Source organism: Macadamia integrifolia, chromosome 13, assembly GCF_013358625.1.
Source record: "Macadamia integrifolia cultivar HAES 741 chromosome 13, SCU_Mint_v3, whole genome shotgun sequence".
Taxonomy (NCBI): Eukaryota; Viridiplantae; Streptophyta; class Magnoliopsida; order Proteales; family Proteaceae; genus Macadamia; species Macadamia integrifolia.
In genome coordinates, this window is record NC_056569.1 from 22,892,364 (window position 1) to 22,909,522 (window position 17,159).

Consider the following 17,159-nt stretch of genomic DNA (forward strand, 5'->3'; position numbering starts at 1 on the left):
AGCAAGTAAGGACCGGTGGGCGAACCCGCCCACCTGAGAAGACCGGTGGGCGAGCCCGCCCACCTGAGAAGACAGATCGGCGATCTCAGGTGGGCTGTCTGGCCCACCTGTGGGTCCCCCAACGTGATTTTTGTGTCCGAATGGACCCAAAACGGGCGGACAACCTTCTTTTATGATTTTAAACATGATTTAAACATCAAAACTCGCTAGTTTTCACCCCAAAGTGGTGAAATACTAACATCATTCACTTATGATAGGTTTCACTAGAAACTTACGTTTCTCGCGTCGGATCTCACCCGTACCTAGCGTGAGTTTTTGTACACAACAAGTAAGTGGTGAGAGGACACTTGACTTTATTTTAGGCTTGTTTTTGCATTATTAAATTGTATCTAGACTAGCCATGTCATCATGCAAATTATGTGTAGATTAGTCATCCTCGTATGCTATTCGTGTGCATTTGCTTGTGCATTTTAAATTAATGATTTATGATATGTGTGTTGTGCCTTACATTCTCAATGTTAAATGATTGATGTGGTTATGTGATAAGTGATGGGATTACGGTGCATGATGCATTACTAGACTAGACGCCGTAATCGGCTTGGAAACGAGTGCATTGGTGGCCCGTGGATTAGGACGCGATGGCACTATGCAATCGTACTACGTCATATAGGAGCATGTGGTTTAGGATTATCATTTTCCCATGCTACGACCCTTCCCAACAACGGTTGAGGTGTTGGGTTATCACTTGGGGGAAGCAGTGGTCGCGGTTGTCGGGTCACTATAGCGGTTAGACATACGCCCAGCTGGTCATTAGGACAGTCAACAACCTCAGTGGTATATTCAAAAGGGTCAATCGTACTGTTTTTAAATTGTTGGAGTCAGTACCTTTACTTTCTATCATTTACTTTTATATTGAGAGCCGGTGGTTGGCATGCTTTACTTTTTCGAGTACTCACGGTGGGCCTTCTCCGACAACCCTATGGGCGTATCGCGGGATGGAGTTCGCGGCTCGTACCCGGGGTATACGCGCACTGTGGTTATAGTAGCACAAAATTAAAGACTTAGAATGTTGTTTAGGTGGATAAGATTTAAAATGAATTGCATAGCATATAGTGCATATGGATGTGATTGTTGTGTAGTCTTTCTTTTCACTTACTGAGCTAGTGAGCTCATCCCACGTGCGCACCTCTTTTAGATGATTTTGCAGGTCATCAGCCTGAAGGTCAAAGGTCGGGCCCCACAGTTGAGTTTCCTAATAAGGATTGGTGGGTCCCCAAGGAGTATGAGCACGGTGCTGATTGCACGTACAAGGGCTGTGCTGCGAGACCGCAGTAATGACACCGTTCAGGATTTTGCTTTTTGATTCTTTTGATGACCTCCCTTTTTGTGTACTTGATACGTAATTTGTTATTCTTTTTATGTAAATATCATGCTTGCGGGCCCACATGTATTTATCTATATACTACAATTTGGGTATCAAGTATATTGGGGATATTTATAGGTAATTTAAGTCTTCCGCTGAACTTTTGAATACTTATCTTAGATGTGGGTATGCTGTGGTGGGTACTGTATCAGATGATCCTGGCAGGTTTGGGTTAACCGGAGTTAACTCGGTCACCGGTCCAGTTCTATGTGAACGGGGTGTGACAACGGTGGTATCAGAGCGTGATGCTCTATCCACTTACAGCATACCATTTAGACCCCATTGAGTCTATAATAGGAAATGGGGTTGGGTAAATATAAAAACTTTAAAGAATTAAAAGAAAAAAAAATTGGTGCATTTAATTATTACATTTCGTGGCATGCATCAAAGAAAGCTTGCTTGGGATAAATAAAAGGCTAGTTATTTGATTTCATAATCCATCGAGTATGGATTTAACGAAATTTTGGCAGCATAACAACGCTAAAACAAGATTTCCCAAATTTTTTCAAACATAAGCACTTGATAAACAACATCATAATACCATACTATCAAGTCCAAATTACAGAGAAAAGTACAAAAAAAAATATAGTCCACCATAAACATATAAACAACATAGAGACAAGTAAAAGCTTATTAGGATGGGCAAGCTAAGTCCTCAAAGACCCTCGTCATCGTCTAACTCTACTACTCCATCCCTCCTAGGCCTCGATCTAACATTGAGCCGAAGGTTGTGGTAATCAAACCTTGAATTCACTAGTTGCACATCCCTCCGGAGTTGGGTAAAATCCGTTGAAATAGCGTTGGCCGTTGTGTCCAAATACTCGCTCAATCTTAGGAAGGAATTCTCTAATGTAGCCTGCCTTTCCAAGATATTTTTCTCTCTGGTAGCACTCTCATATAGTCTTCTCAGAAGCTGATCTTGCCCATCTTTCAAGGCCCTCATACTAGTCATCATACTCTCAAAATCAAATGCGCCAATCTCAGGTGGTGGGGCCCTATACTGTGGGTCTGCAGCCCTAGCAAAGTTAGGATCAGCATCTCTCGAATCAAGAGGCTCCTCCTCGAGGATACCCTCATCCAGAAAGTCCTCCTCCTCGAATTGAGGAACATAATCCTCATCCTCCTCACTATTTTCCTCCTCCTCAATGTGGACATTCTCCCTGTGGACATTCCCCCTGTCCCTATGTCACACCCCGTTCACACTGAACCGGGCCAGTGACCGGGTTAACACTGGTTAACCCAAACCTGCCAGGATCATCTGATACTGTATTCCACCACAACATACACACAACTAATAAAAACATATCAGATCAGCGGAAGACTAGGTTTACCTGTGAATATTCCCATAATACTTGATACCCGAATTGTGATACAATAGTAATATATATGTGGGCCCGAAGGCATGATATTTACACAATAAAAATACAATTCACATATCAAGTACATAAGGGAAACCATTAAAAATCAGAGTACACAGCTCGGCTCGGTATCAAAGGCTAGAGATTAGCTCGGCAACAAGGGTTGAGCCCAGCTCGGCATCACATAGTAAAGCTCAGCTCGGCCTCAAAAGTGGAGCCCAGCTCAACATCAGAACTGCGGTCTCGCAGCACAACTCTCGCATGAGCAGATAGTGTTGAGCTCTAACTCCTCAGGGGCCCACCAGTCCTCTTCAGGGAACTCGACTGTGGGACCCACCCCGTACTCCTCAGATGTATGACCTGCAAAATCATCTAAAAAGGAGGGTACCTGTGGGATGAGCTCACTAGCTCAGTAAGTGGTAAGATGGACCACACAGCAGTCCACACAGCAAAACACAATCATATGCACTACATGCTATGCAATACATTTTAAATCACATCCACCTAAGCAACATTACTAAGTCTTTGGTTTAGTACTACTACAGCCACAGTGCGCGTATACTCCAGGTACGAGCCGCGAACTCCATCCCGCGATACGCCCATAGGGCTGTCGGAGAAGGCCCACCGTGAGTACTCGGAAAAGTAAAAACAATGCCGTACACCGGCTCTCAACAGAAAAGTAAATGATTGAAATTAAAGGTGCTGACTCTATCAATTTAAAAGCAGTACGATTGGCCCTCTTGAATGTACCACCGGGGTTGCCGACTGTCCTATTGACCCGCCGGGCGTTATGTCTAACCACCACAGTGACCCAACAACCGCGACCACTGCTTCCCCCCAAATGGTAACCCAACACCTTAACCCCTGTTGGGAAGGGTCGTAGCACGGGACGGTGAAAATCCTAAACCGCATGCTCCTATATGACAATAGTACGATTGCATAGTGCACTGCGTCCCATACCATGGGCCACCAATGCACTCGTGTCCAAGCCGACTATGGCATCTAGTCTATTAATGCAATATGCACAATGATGTCACATTCATCACATAAACATCTCATCACTTGGCATTTAGAAAGTAACATAACACACATGCATAACAATGTGGGGATGACTAATCTACATATCATATTCATGATGGCATGACTAGACTAGATACATTTAAATGAATGCTAAACAATGCCTTGAAACAAGGCCAAACATCCTCTCCCCACTTACCTGTAGTGTACAAGGATTCCCGTTCGGTACGGGAGAGATCCAGTGCGAGAAGTGTAAGATTTGGTGAACCTAACATGATTGAACGGGGTTAGTACTTCACCATTTTAGAATCAGAATTAACGAGATCCGATGACAAAATCATGTTTAGAACATTAAAAGAAGGTCGCACGTCCGATTTGGGTCCAATCAAACGTAAGAATCACATTCGGGGCCTCTCAGGTGGGTCAGACAGCCCACCTGTCTGGCCCACCGGTTTGGACCGACGGGCAGGTTGGCCTGCCAGTTGGGCCGGGGAGCCCTACTAAGACCGACGGGCAGGGTGGCCCACCGGTTAGCCCGTCGATCTGGCCCGCCGGTTGTGCCCGAAGGCCCTGTCCTCTCAGGTGGGTGCTCACAGGCGGGCCAGATGGCCCACCAGTCCTACCCACCGGTCTTGGCAGGAAAACTGTTGTTTCTTCCCAACTTCCTCCATTCTTTGGGGATTCAAATGGGGCTTTTCCCAACTCATTCTTCACACTTTCAATGTCTTATAGGATGGTTCTAACCTAGATCTAGGTTAGATTCAAGTGATGGGAAACCATCTTACCTTCTTTGCTTAAGAATACCTTCAAACCCTCAAAATCACTTCAAACCCACACTGCTTCTCCAACCTTGTCAATACCTCTTCGAATCCTTCAAGATCAACACATAAATCATCTATTAAACCTTAGATTCATCATTTCAAAGGGGATTTACAAGATCTCAAGAAACCCCACTCGAATCAAGGGTTTATGCTTGGGTATGGTGAATGTTCAAGGAACCCAACTTTGCTTACCTCTAAATGTAGATCTATAGTTGAAGATCACTCTTCCGGCGCCGGAATGGGAAGATCAAGCTTCGGCGCCGTTGAAATCCTTCTCTTCTTCCTCTACCTTCTCTTCCCTTCTTCTCCCCTTTCTTTTCTCTCTCCTCTTTACTATCCTCACCAACGTACGAGTGTCATAAATGAAAAGAAAAGAAAATCATAAATGCTATATATATACTCCTTAAATAACTAAATAGTTCACATGGATGGGTCACTCAGGTGGGTGGGTGCGCCCACCTGTCCGCCCACCTGAGGGCCAAAACTTGGAATTTTGATAGAGTTCGGGCCTCGGCGCAAACTCCACCCCTAGCATACAATGTAGTATACGTATATACCTTAATATACGACTACCATACCTGCTTTATCCGTACATGGCCTTATGGTAGGTGCATGTACACGGCTTGGGTACTCCCGTCTCTTCTGGCACTGGCTCGGACTTGTCGGGCCAGCTGGTGTATAAGGTCACCCTTGCCATCATAGTCCATAAGGAGCCCGCTCTAACTCTCTCCGGTTCGGGTCCTGCATAGTTGAACCGGGTCAACCGTGTAATCAGACCGGGTTTAAGAAGTAGGGTATTACACCCTACCTCCTTGAGCTCTTGCCCTCTGAGGTACATCCATAAGAGCTTGGAGACCCATCCTGTGTAGGTTTTCCCTGTTAAATTTGTTCGCTGGAGTCTTTCCCTCCTCACCACTCAAATCCACCCCAAAGAACTCAAAAACCCTGGTGAAGGCCCTACCATATGGGAAACCTCCATCCTCGGGATGTGTGGCATGATGCTCCATAGTCTTAAGTATAACGTAGGGCAAGCATAAATGCTCGGCAACTCCCTCCAAGGCCTTGTAGATGCAAAAGGCTATGTAGGCTGCCATGAAGCCTACTTGGTTCCTGTGACCTCCTCTAGGGAGTAAATTAAACTGAACCAAGTGAGCACATACATGAGCCTCCGGGTGAAATATTGTCTCGGAATCCAGATGCACCTTGCTACCACAAATGGTCTCGTAAATGTGGTCTTGCATCTCCAAACTTAAGGATGGGCCCACGGGCTTACTCCTTGAGGGGCTATAGAATTGATGCCCAACTGATGAAATATCTAAAATACTAGCAAAAGTGTCCACAGTCAAATGAATGTTCACTCCCTTCACCATCCTGGTGATTGAGTACTCCCCATACTGGTAAGAGACCTCCAAATTACAGTAAAATCTTCGAACCAGGTGTTCATAGCAAGGCAGTCAATGTTAAGGATGGACTGTCAACCCAGTGCAATAAACCTCTCTTGAAGTTGAATCTTGTTGAAATCACAAATTACCACGGTTTTCTCCATCATCACAGACTTCTTTAGAAAGGTCTGCCAATTAGTTTCTGCCCCCAAACTCTGGAAGAGTCCCTCATCGTAGTCTAAAGGATCAATGGGGGCATGTCCTTATTGCCTTGTACGAAGGGCTAGGGAACTAGTCCCTACACCCTTCCGTTTTGAAGTTGTAGCCCTACGTCGATTGGAAGAGGATGCGGGTTCCTTACCCTTGTGAGAAGACATCCTAGTATGAAAAGAGAAGAAATAATGATAAGTAAGGATGTTGCATAACAAAGGAAGTAAATAGGTGGGTGAGCAAGCACATGTAAATGCACCTAAATACATAATGTGGATCATTATAAAAAGAGGGGTAGTTAAGCCATAGGAAAATGAATAGGAGGAAACCCCCAAAACATGACATCCACTAGCATGTTGCAAAATAGAAAAGTAACAAAGGAGTATAAAACGTGGCAAGTGAGAAGTGATGAGAAGCCTCATAAGAATTTCCTCAAGTGAGGTAATTGGTGTCAAATGATGGAAAGCCCCAAATTCAATGTGCAAGTTCAATCCAAGAGAATGAAAAAAAAAATCCCATAATAGTGTAGAACTTGAAGCTTACATGTCAATGATAGTAATGCCTATCATTATACAATCAAGAATATGCAAAGAAATTTTCTATTATGACATTGAAGTGCAAGAAATGAGAGTGATTCAAAGTTGTTCACAAGTATGGAATGAAGTGAAGAGAATCATAGAAACCCCAAATTTTTTTTTCAAGAAACCTAACACAAAAGAGATGGATTTTCATGGAAAAGAGATGGGATAGCAAGCATATACAAGTCTCCATGATCCTTTCAACAATGTAAGTGCAAATTAAAGATAAGGAATCCCATTTGAGTTGTTAGTTGGGGAGAAGGGAGAAGGGAGAAGAAATAGAAGAAAACCCCAAATTAGAGAAAATAGGGCACGATTTGGGATTTCCTCCCATAGATTGGGTAGTAAAGCCCAAAACTATGAATAAGTCACAGAGGAAGCATCATATTTTCATGGAATGATTATTCTATTGAAAGAAACATGAAAAAAAAATCAAGTTTTGGGAAGTATAAATGGATTCAACCTCTAAAATACATGTTCCAAGAAGAGAAATGGAGAAGAGACTTACTTGAGAGTGAAAGGCACTTAGATCTTCCAAAATCCGTGGAATCGTTGAGTGAAATCGCTAGTGGATGTGCCAAGAAACCTCCAAAAATCGCCCTGAGTGAGCCAAGGGAAGAGATGGGAGAAATGAGGAGGAAAGGGGCTTAAAAGCCCCTTTACCTTTTCCGCCTCGGGTTGGACCGACAGGCCCGACCCGAGCTGCTCACCGGTAGTAGCCCGCCGGTTGAAAAAAAAAAAAGGGGGGGGGTCGAGTGGGACCATCGTCCTACTTGTCAAAGCACTAACATAGTACCCTCGGGGTTAAGCCGTGGCTAGATGCTAGACATCATACACTACAATACCCCGTGTGTGGGCATATGATTATGTGCCTATGTAAATTCTAAGGTACTTAACCAATGTTTTGTGTATGGTATGTTCTAGGCGCAAGGACACAATGGTACGCACTAAATCAGGTAGCAATGCACGAGGTACCTCACGTGGTCCTCGTCCTATCGGTCGACCACCAAATCCTCAAAGGTCTTGTTTTGTGGGGCAAACCCCACTTCCACAACCTCGAGAAATGCTAAATCAGGGTGTGGCATAAAGGGATCCACTTGTGACTACACTTCTGGATCCTCCACCTGTCATCACCCCGAGTGATGTTGCGACTATAATTCAGCAGTCACAGCAAGCCTTCCTGCAACAAATGCTCCAGCAGCAATAGGCATTTATGACTGCTATACAGCAACAATTAGACCTTCCTCAACTTCCGATCAACACCCTCGGATAATTACTCCACAAGACCCACCTGTAGGGTCTGGTATGGGGCCACAAGACGGAGGTACACCTCCAATTCCACCACTCAGCACTCCTCCGTATATGGTGCCCCCTCTGTACCCTTACTATCCGACATATGCACCCAATTACTCGTCGACGAATAATACGTCAAGGGTAGTGGAATCGTTCAAGAGGAACTTACCACCTGTATTCTCTAAGGTGGGGAGTGATCCTCCAGAGCCGGACCAGTGGATCCAAAAGCTGAAAAAGATATTTGAGGTAATTGAGTGCACTAAGGCACAGAAGCTTATTTGTGCAGGACTGCAACTCAAGAATGAAGCCAACTCTTGGTGGCAAGCCTCTAAGCCTATATTGTTTGCCGCACATTCGGAACCCACATGGGAGCAGTTCAAGGAGTTGTTTTTGGCAAACCATTACCCTCGTAGGGTAAGACCATGGCCTTGACTCAAGGGAATAAGACCATCCTTGAGTATCAGTAGCAGTTTGAAAGCTTGTTCCATTTTGCCCCTAGGTATATGAGGTCAACGGAGGAAAAGGCTGCAACGTTTCTGAAGGGATTAAAGGCATTTATTGGGTCAGTGCTTGAGGTCTTAGATTTGACGGATTATGGCCAGATTATACAAAAAGCTAAAACCATGGAAGATAAGCAGAAGGGAGAACAGTCTCTCACACCTGGATTGTGGAAGAGGACTAATCCATTTCCAGACATGGGCAACTCATCCAAGGTATACCGTGGGTCGTATAGTTCTGGGCCTACATATAGGCAGTCCTATAGGCCATCTGGCTACCTTCCTCGACCAGCTAGTGGTCTGGGCTCTACATCTTTTCTCCCGAACACTAGTACGGTGCCTATAGTCACAAGGCCACCCCGTCCCCCATCTACATCAGGTCAGGTACAAAGGGGCCCTACCCCAGTTTCGGCGTCACAGATCCGTTGCTTTAATTGCCACTCTTATGGGCATTATGCTAAAGACTGTCGGGTCAGACCAGTCTTACCCTCTAGTCAGCCCTCTATGTATAGACCTCCCTTAATTTGGGGGAATCAACCACAAGGGAGAATGTATGCTTTATCAGCTAAGGAAGCTGAGGCCAGCACAGAAGTGGTAGTAGGTACATTTTAATTTAAGATTTTTCCTTTTGCTAAATTTTGATGACCTGCTGTACTTATATGCATTGTTGCACTAGGTGTTCTACTTATATCGGGTATACCAGCCTATGTCTTGTTTGATTTAGGAGCCACACACTCATTCACATCTAAGAGATTTGCTGAGAAACTTGGTACGTCACCCAGGACACTAGATCATGAGATGATTGTTAGTATGCCTACAGGAAAAGTTACACAGTTGAAGGAGGTGTATGGGCCATGCCCAGTCGAAATCAATGGAAAGAAATTGGATGCACAACTCATCAAATTCAATATGCAGAATTTTGATGTTATATTGGGTATGGATTGGTTGTCGGCCCATCGAGCAAATGTGATGTGTGCCGAAAAATTAATTAAGGTGACAAATGATGAAGGGAAAGAATTGGTATACCAAGCAGCTAAAATGAAACGGGCTAGAAAGGTCCTCGTCTCCGCTCTTCAAGCTGCAAAGTTGTTGGAAAGTGGATGTCAGGGTTACTTAGCATCGATACTTGATGTTGATGCAAAGGTTACACCTCTAAAAGAGGTAGTGGCAGTTAACGAATATCCCGATGTCTTTCCAAATGATCTGATGCATCTACCACCTGATAGAGAGTTGAAATTTGCCATAGACTTGATTCCTGGAGCAACTCAGGTGTCTAAAGCTCCATACAAGATGGCACCAGCCGAATTGAGGGAGATGCAGACGCAGTTGCAAGAATTATTGGAGAAGGGGTTTATTCGCCCAAGTGTTTCACCTTGGGGTGCCCCAGTATTGTTTGTCAAGAAGAAAGATGGCAGCTTGCATATGTGCATCGATTACCGGGAATTAAATAAGCTAACCATTAAGAACCAGTATCCATTGCCATGCATTGATGATTTGTTTGACCAACTACAAGGCGCAAAGGTATTTTCAAAGATAGACCTTAGATCAGGTTATTATCAGCTCAAGATAAAGAGTGGCGACATACCCAAGACAACTTTCAGGACTCGGTATGGTCACTATGAGTTCCTAGTGTTATCTTTTAGGTTAACCAATGCACTGGCAGCATTCATGGATTTAATGAATCGAGTATTTCACGATATCCTTGATAAATAGGTAATTATTTTTATTGATGACATTTTGATCTACTCTAAGACAGAAGAGGAGCACACTCAACACCTGAGGATGGTATTACAGAGGCTGAGAGAACAACAATTGTTTGCCAAGTACAGTAAATGTGAATTTTGGCTTGAATAAGTTGGATTCCTGGGACACGTAGTGTCTAAGGATAGAATCGAGGTGGTTCCTGATAAGGTGAAAGCGGTAGTAGAGTGGGAAAGCCTTAAGAACGTTACTGAAATTAGAAGTTTATTGGGTTTGGCTGGATACTACCGGCGCTTCATTGAGAATTTTGCTCGGATCTCAGCACCAGTGACTAAGTTAACCAAAAAGGGTGTGAAATTTGAATGGATAGACGAATGTGAGAAGAGTTTTCAGAAATTGAAGAAGAGGTTGGTGTCGGCCCCTGGGTTGACCATCCCTGAAGGCACAGGTGGAATGATAGTCTACACTGATACTTCCAAAGTTGGGTTGGGTTGTGTTCTCATACAATGCGGTAAGGTGATAGCGTATGCACCTCGACAACTAAAGGAATATGAGAAGAACTACCCCACTCATGACTTGGAACTAGCCGTAGTCATTTTTACCCTAAAGATTGGCGACATTATTTGTATGGGGAGAAATGCGACATATACAGTGATCACAAAAGCCTTAAGTACTTTTTCACCCAAAGAGATTTGAACATGAGGCAGAGGAGATGGCTTGAGCTCATGAAGAACTATGACTATGACATTCAGTATCATCCTGGCAAGGCTAATGTAGTGGCAGATGCATTGAGTCGGAAGACATAGACTGTGTCACTCTCACACTTAGCAGTTTGTCCACAGCTTGTACAAGAGGCGAAGCTAATGGATGAAACCCTCTTATATGAAGGAGTAACCTTAGAGCTTGAACATCAACTAGAAAACATTAAATGGTTAACTGTATCCCTAGCAGCTCTACAGGTGCATCCGTCTATTAGGTAAGAGGTGATAATGAAACAACCTTTGGAACTTGAGTTACAACGGATCAGAATTAAGATTAAAGAGCAAACAATGAACGACCCTGATTTTGTTTTAGCCAGCGACAGGGCATTATTGTTTCGAGGTAGGTTGTGTGTGCCTGATGATTTGGAGATATAAGACAAGATAGTGTAGGAAGCACATAGCTCCGACTACTCACTCCACCCATGAAGTACAAAGATGTATAAGGACCTTAAACAAAACTACGGGTGGCCAAGCATGAGAATCACAATAGCGCTATATGTGGCGACTTGTCTTACATGCCAAAAAGTAAAAGCTGAGAGGCATCGACCTTATGGTACTCTTCAGCCACTCCTAGTACCAAACTGAAAGTGGGATATGATTACGATGGACTTTGTCACCGGACTACCATGCACACCTAAGGGGATGGATGCGATTTGGGTGGTAGTTGATCGGCTTACTAAGACTGCTCATTTCATTCCCATCAAGACCAAATTCTCTATGGCCAAGTTAGCACAACTTTATATGGATAACATAGTATGCTTGCATGGAGTGCCAGTGAGCATTGTGTCAGATAGGGACCCAAGGTTCACTTCCAGATTTTGGAAAAGTTTCCAGCATGCTTTGGGATCACAATTGAACTTGAGTACTGCTTTCCACCCATAGAATGATGGTCAGTCAAAGCGAACCATACAGACCGGGCCAGTGACCGGGTTAACACTGGTTAACCCAAACCTGCCAGGATCATCAGATACTGTATTCCACCACAGCATACTCACAACTAATACAACCTCATCAGATCAGCGGAAGACTAAGTTTTACCTGTGAATAATCCCATAATACTTGATACCCGAATTGTGATACAATAATTATATCCATGTGGGCCCGAAGGCATGATATTTACACAATAAAAGTACAATTCATATATCAAGTATGTAAAGGAAATCATCAAAATAATCAAAGTACACAGCTCGGCTCGGTATCAAAGGCAAGAGCTCAGCTCGGCATCAAGGGTTGAGCCCAGCTCGGCATCACATGGTAGAGCTCAGCTCGGCCTCAGAAGTGGAGCTCAGCACGGCCTCAGAACTGCGGTCCCGCAGCACAACTCTCGCACGAGCAGTCAGTGCCATGCTCTAACTCCTCAGGGGTCCACCAGTCCTCTTCAGGAAACTCGACTGTGGGACCCACCCCATGCTCCTCAGATGTATGACCTGCAAAATCATCTAAAAAGGGGGTGTACACGTGGAATGAGCTCACTAGCCCAGTAAGTAGAGAGGTGGACCACACACAAGTCCACACATCACAACACATCATATGCACTACATGCCATGCTATACATTTTAAATCACATCCACCTAAGCAACATTACTAAGTCTTTGGTTTAAGTGCTACTACAACCACAGTGCGCGTATACTCCGGGTACGAGCCGTGAACTCCCTCCCGCGATACGCCCATAGGGCTGTCGGAGAAGGCCCACCCTGAGTACTCGGAAAAGTAAAGACAATGCCGTCCACCGGCTCTCAATAGAAATGTAAATGACTGAAAATAAAGGTGCTGACTCCAGCAATTTAAAAGCAGTACGATTGGCCCTCTTGAATGTACCACCGGGGTTGCCGACTGTCCTACATGACCCGCCTGGCGTTATGTCTAACTGCCACAGTGACCCGACGACCGCGACCACTGCTTCCCCCCAAATGATAACCCAACACCTTAACCCCTGTTGGGAAGGGTCGTAGCACGGGATGGTAAAAATCCTAATACTGCATGCTCCTATATGATTATAGTATAATTGCATAGTGCCTCCGTGTCCCATTCCACGGGCCACCAATGCACTTGTTTCCAAGCCGACTGCGGCATCTAGTCTATCAATGCATTATGCACCATGATGTCCACATTCAACATATAACATCTCATTCAATTGGCATTTAGAAAGTAAACATAGCACATATGCATAACAATGTGAGGAAAGACTAATCTACATAGCATATTCATGATGGCATGACTAGACTAGATATAATTAAATGAATGCCAAACAATGCCTTGAAACAAGGCCAAATGTCCTCTCCCCACTTACTTGTAGTATACAAGGATTCCCGTTCGGTACGAGAGAGATCCGGTGCGAATCGGGTAGGATTTGGTGAACCTAACATAATTGAACGGGGTTAGTACTTCACCATTTGGAATCAAAATTAACAAGATTCGATGACAAAATCATGTTTAGAACGTTAAAAGAAGGTCATACGTCCGATTTGGGTTCAATCGAACATAAGGATCACCTTCGGGGCCACACGGGTGGGTCAGACAGGTGGGCTGTCTGGCCCACCGGTCCTACCCACCGATCTGGCCCGCCGGTTGGGCCAGGGGCCCCCTGCTAGGACCGGCGGGTAGGATGGCCCGCCGGTTGTGCCCGAAGGCCCCTGCCCTCTCAGGTGGGTGCCCACAGGCGGGTAGGGGCCCACCGGTTCCACCCACCGGTCTTGGTGGGAAAAACGTTGTTTCTTCCCAACTTCCCCCATTCTTTGGGGATTCAAATGGGGGCTTTTCCCAACCCATTCTTCACACTTTCAAGTCTTATAGGATGGCTCTAACCTAGATCTTGGTTAGATTCAAGTGATGGGAAACCATCTTACCTTCTTTGCTCAAGAACAACCTCAAACCCTCCAAATCACTTCAAACTCATAATGCTTCTTCCACCTTGTCAATATCTCTTCAAATCCTTCAAGATCAACACATAAATCATCTATTAAACCTTAGATTCATCATTTCAAAGGGGATTTACAAGATCTCAAGAAACCCTACTCGAATCAAGGGTTTAAGCTTGGGTATGGTGAATGTTCAGAGAACTCGACTTTGCTTACCTCCAAATGTAGATCTAGAGTTGAAGATCACTCTTCCGGCGCCGGAATGAGAAGATCAAGCTTCGGCGCCGCTGAAATCTTTCTCTTCTTCCTCTTCCTTCTCTTCCCTTCTTCTTCCCTTTCTTTTCTCTCTCCTCTTTACTATCCTCACCAATGTACGGGTGTCATAAATGAAAAGAAAAGAAAATCATAAAGCTATATATATAATTCCTAAATAAGTGAATAGTGCACATGGATGGGTCACTCAGGTGGGTGGGTGCACCCACCTGTCTGCCCACCTGAGGGCTAAAACTTGAGATTTTGACAGGGTTCGGGCGTCGGCGCGAACCCCACCCCTGGCATACGATGTAGTATACGTATATACCTTAATATATGGTTACAATACCTGCTTTATCCATACATGGCCTTATGGTAGGTGCATGTACACGGCTTGGGCACTCCCGTCTCTTCTAGCACTGGCTCGGACTTGTCGGGCCAGCCGGTGTTTAAGGTCACCCTTGCCATCATAGCCCATAAGGAACCCGCTCTAACTCCCTTTGGTTCGGTCCCTGCATGGTTAAACCGGTTCAACCGTGAAATCAGACCGGATTTAAGAAGTAGGGTATTACACTGATGGTCAGTCAAAGCGAACCATACAGATATTATAAGACATGCTCAGGGCATGTGCAATGGAAATATGTGGTAGTTGGGAAGAATATACACCCCTTATGGAGTTTGCCTATAATAACAGTTACCAAGCTACAATTAGGATGACTCCATATGAGGCATTATATGATAGGAAGTGTAGAACTCCTCTGTATTGGAATGAGGTAGGCGAACGTCGAATGTTAGGACCCAAAATGATACAGATGACATGTGACAAGGTCAATGTAATTCGAAAAAGGATTAAGGTAGCTCAGTCACGTCAAAAGAGTTATGCAGACACCCGCAGGAAAGACATTGAGTTTCAAGCAGGAGAAAAGGTGTTTCATAGAAAGGGTAAGTTGAGCCCGAGATACATTGGCCCATTTGAGATTTTAACTCGGGTTGGCTCAATAGCGTACATGCTTGCCCTTCCACTTTCACTCATAAATGTTCATAATGTATTCTATGTATCCATGCTGAAGTGATATATTCACGATCCATCGCATGTATTACCCATGGAACCAGAATATCTAGAAGCTGATATGACTTATGGAGAACATCCAGCTAAAATCTTGGACCGAAAAGTGAAAACCCTTCGCAACAGCTTCATTTCCTTCGTAAAGGTGCGATGGGCTAATCATTCACTTGAAGAAGCATCTTAGGAGAAAGAGGAAGAAATCCAAGCCAAGTACCCTCATCTCTTCGAACAACCAGGTACGCCAATTTCGAGGATGAAATTTTCAAAAAGGGGGGGTAAATGTGATACCCTACTTTTTAAACCTGGTTTAATTACACGGTTGACCCGATTGACCCGGTTTAACCATGCAGGACCCGAACCAGAGAGGGTTAAGGCGGGTTCCTTATGGACCATGATGGCAAGGGTGACTTTGAACACAGGTTGGCCAGACAAGTCTGAGTCAGTGCCAGAGGAGACGGGTGTACCCAAGCCGTGTACATGCACGTATCATAAGGCCATGTATGGGTAATGCTAGTATGTAGCCGTATCCTAAAGTGTATGCTTATAATATATCTTGTGCCGAGAGTGAGATACATGTCGAGAGTCGAATTCCATCGAAATCTCACTTGTTGGCTAAGTTTCGACCCACAAGTGGGCGGTCATAGGCAGGAGAATCCGCCCACCTGAGTGACCCACCCATGTGGTTACTAGATATTTTAAAGTATAAATAGCACTTATTATATTTCTCCTTTTCTCATTTATTGCATTAAGGAGTTGGTGAGAAGAGTAAAGAGGAGAGAGAAAATAAAGGAAGGAAAAGAGAACGAAGAAGAAGAAAGGGAAAGAAAGAGGAGGAAGAAATGGATTTAAGCGACGCCGAGGTTTGATCTTCCCATTCCGATGCCGAAAAAGTGATCCCCAACACGAAATCTACGATTTGAGGTGACCAAAGGCTATGCTTCTCAAACTTTCACCAAACCCCAAGTGAAACCCTTGATTTGGGTAGAGTTCCTTAAGATCTTGTAAATCCCACTTGAGATGATGAATCTAAGGTTTAATAGGTGGTCTATGTGTTGATTTTGAAGGGTTGAAGAAGTGTTTATAAGATTTGAGAAACATTGGTGATTTCTTGAGCTAAGAGGTGATTTTGGGGTTTTGAAAGAGTTATTAAGCAAAGAAGGTAAGATGGCTTTTCAATCCTTAAATCTAACTTAGATCTAGGTTAGAACCATCTTATAAGACCTTCGATGTGTGGAAAATGTGATTGGAACAACCCCAATTGGTTTCCCCAAGGTTGGGGGAACATTTCAAGAAAGAAGGCAAATTTTTGCCCCCACAGGTGGACGAAGCCGCCCACCTGAGGGCGCCCGCCTGAAAGGGCAGCCCCTCGGATCCCACCGGTGGATGAGGACCGACGGGCAAAACCACCCGCCTGCTTGAGAAGACCAGCAGGTAAGGACCGGTGGGTGAACCCACCCACCTGAGAAGACCGGTGGGCGAGCCCGCCCACCTGAGAAGACAGATGGGCGATCTCAGGTGGGCTGTCTGGCCCACCCGTGGGCCCCCCAACGTGATTTTTGTGTCCGAATGGACCCAAAACGGGCGGACAACCTTCTTTTATGATTTTAAACATGATTTAAACATCAAAACTCGCTAGTTTTGACCCCAAAGTGGTGAAACACTAACCTCATTCACTTATGATAGGTTTCACTAGAAACTTACGTTTCTCGCGTCGGATCTCACCCGTACCTAGCGTGAGTTTTTATACACAACAAGTAAGTGGGGAGAGGACACTTGACTTTATTTTAGGCTTGTTTTTGCATTATTAAATTGTATCTAGACTAGCCATGTCATCATGCAAATTATGTGTAGATTAGTCATCCTTGTATGCCATTCGTGTGCATTTGCTTGTGCATTCTAAATTAATGATTTATGATATGTGTGTTGTGCCTTACATTCTCAA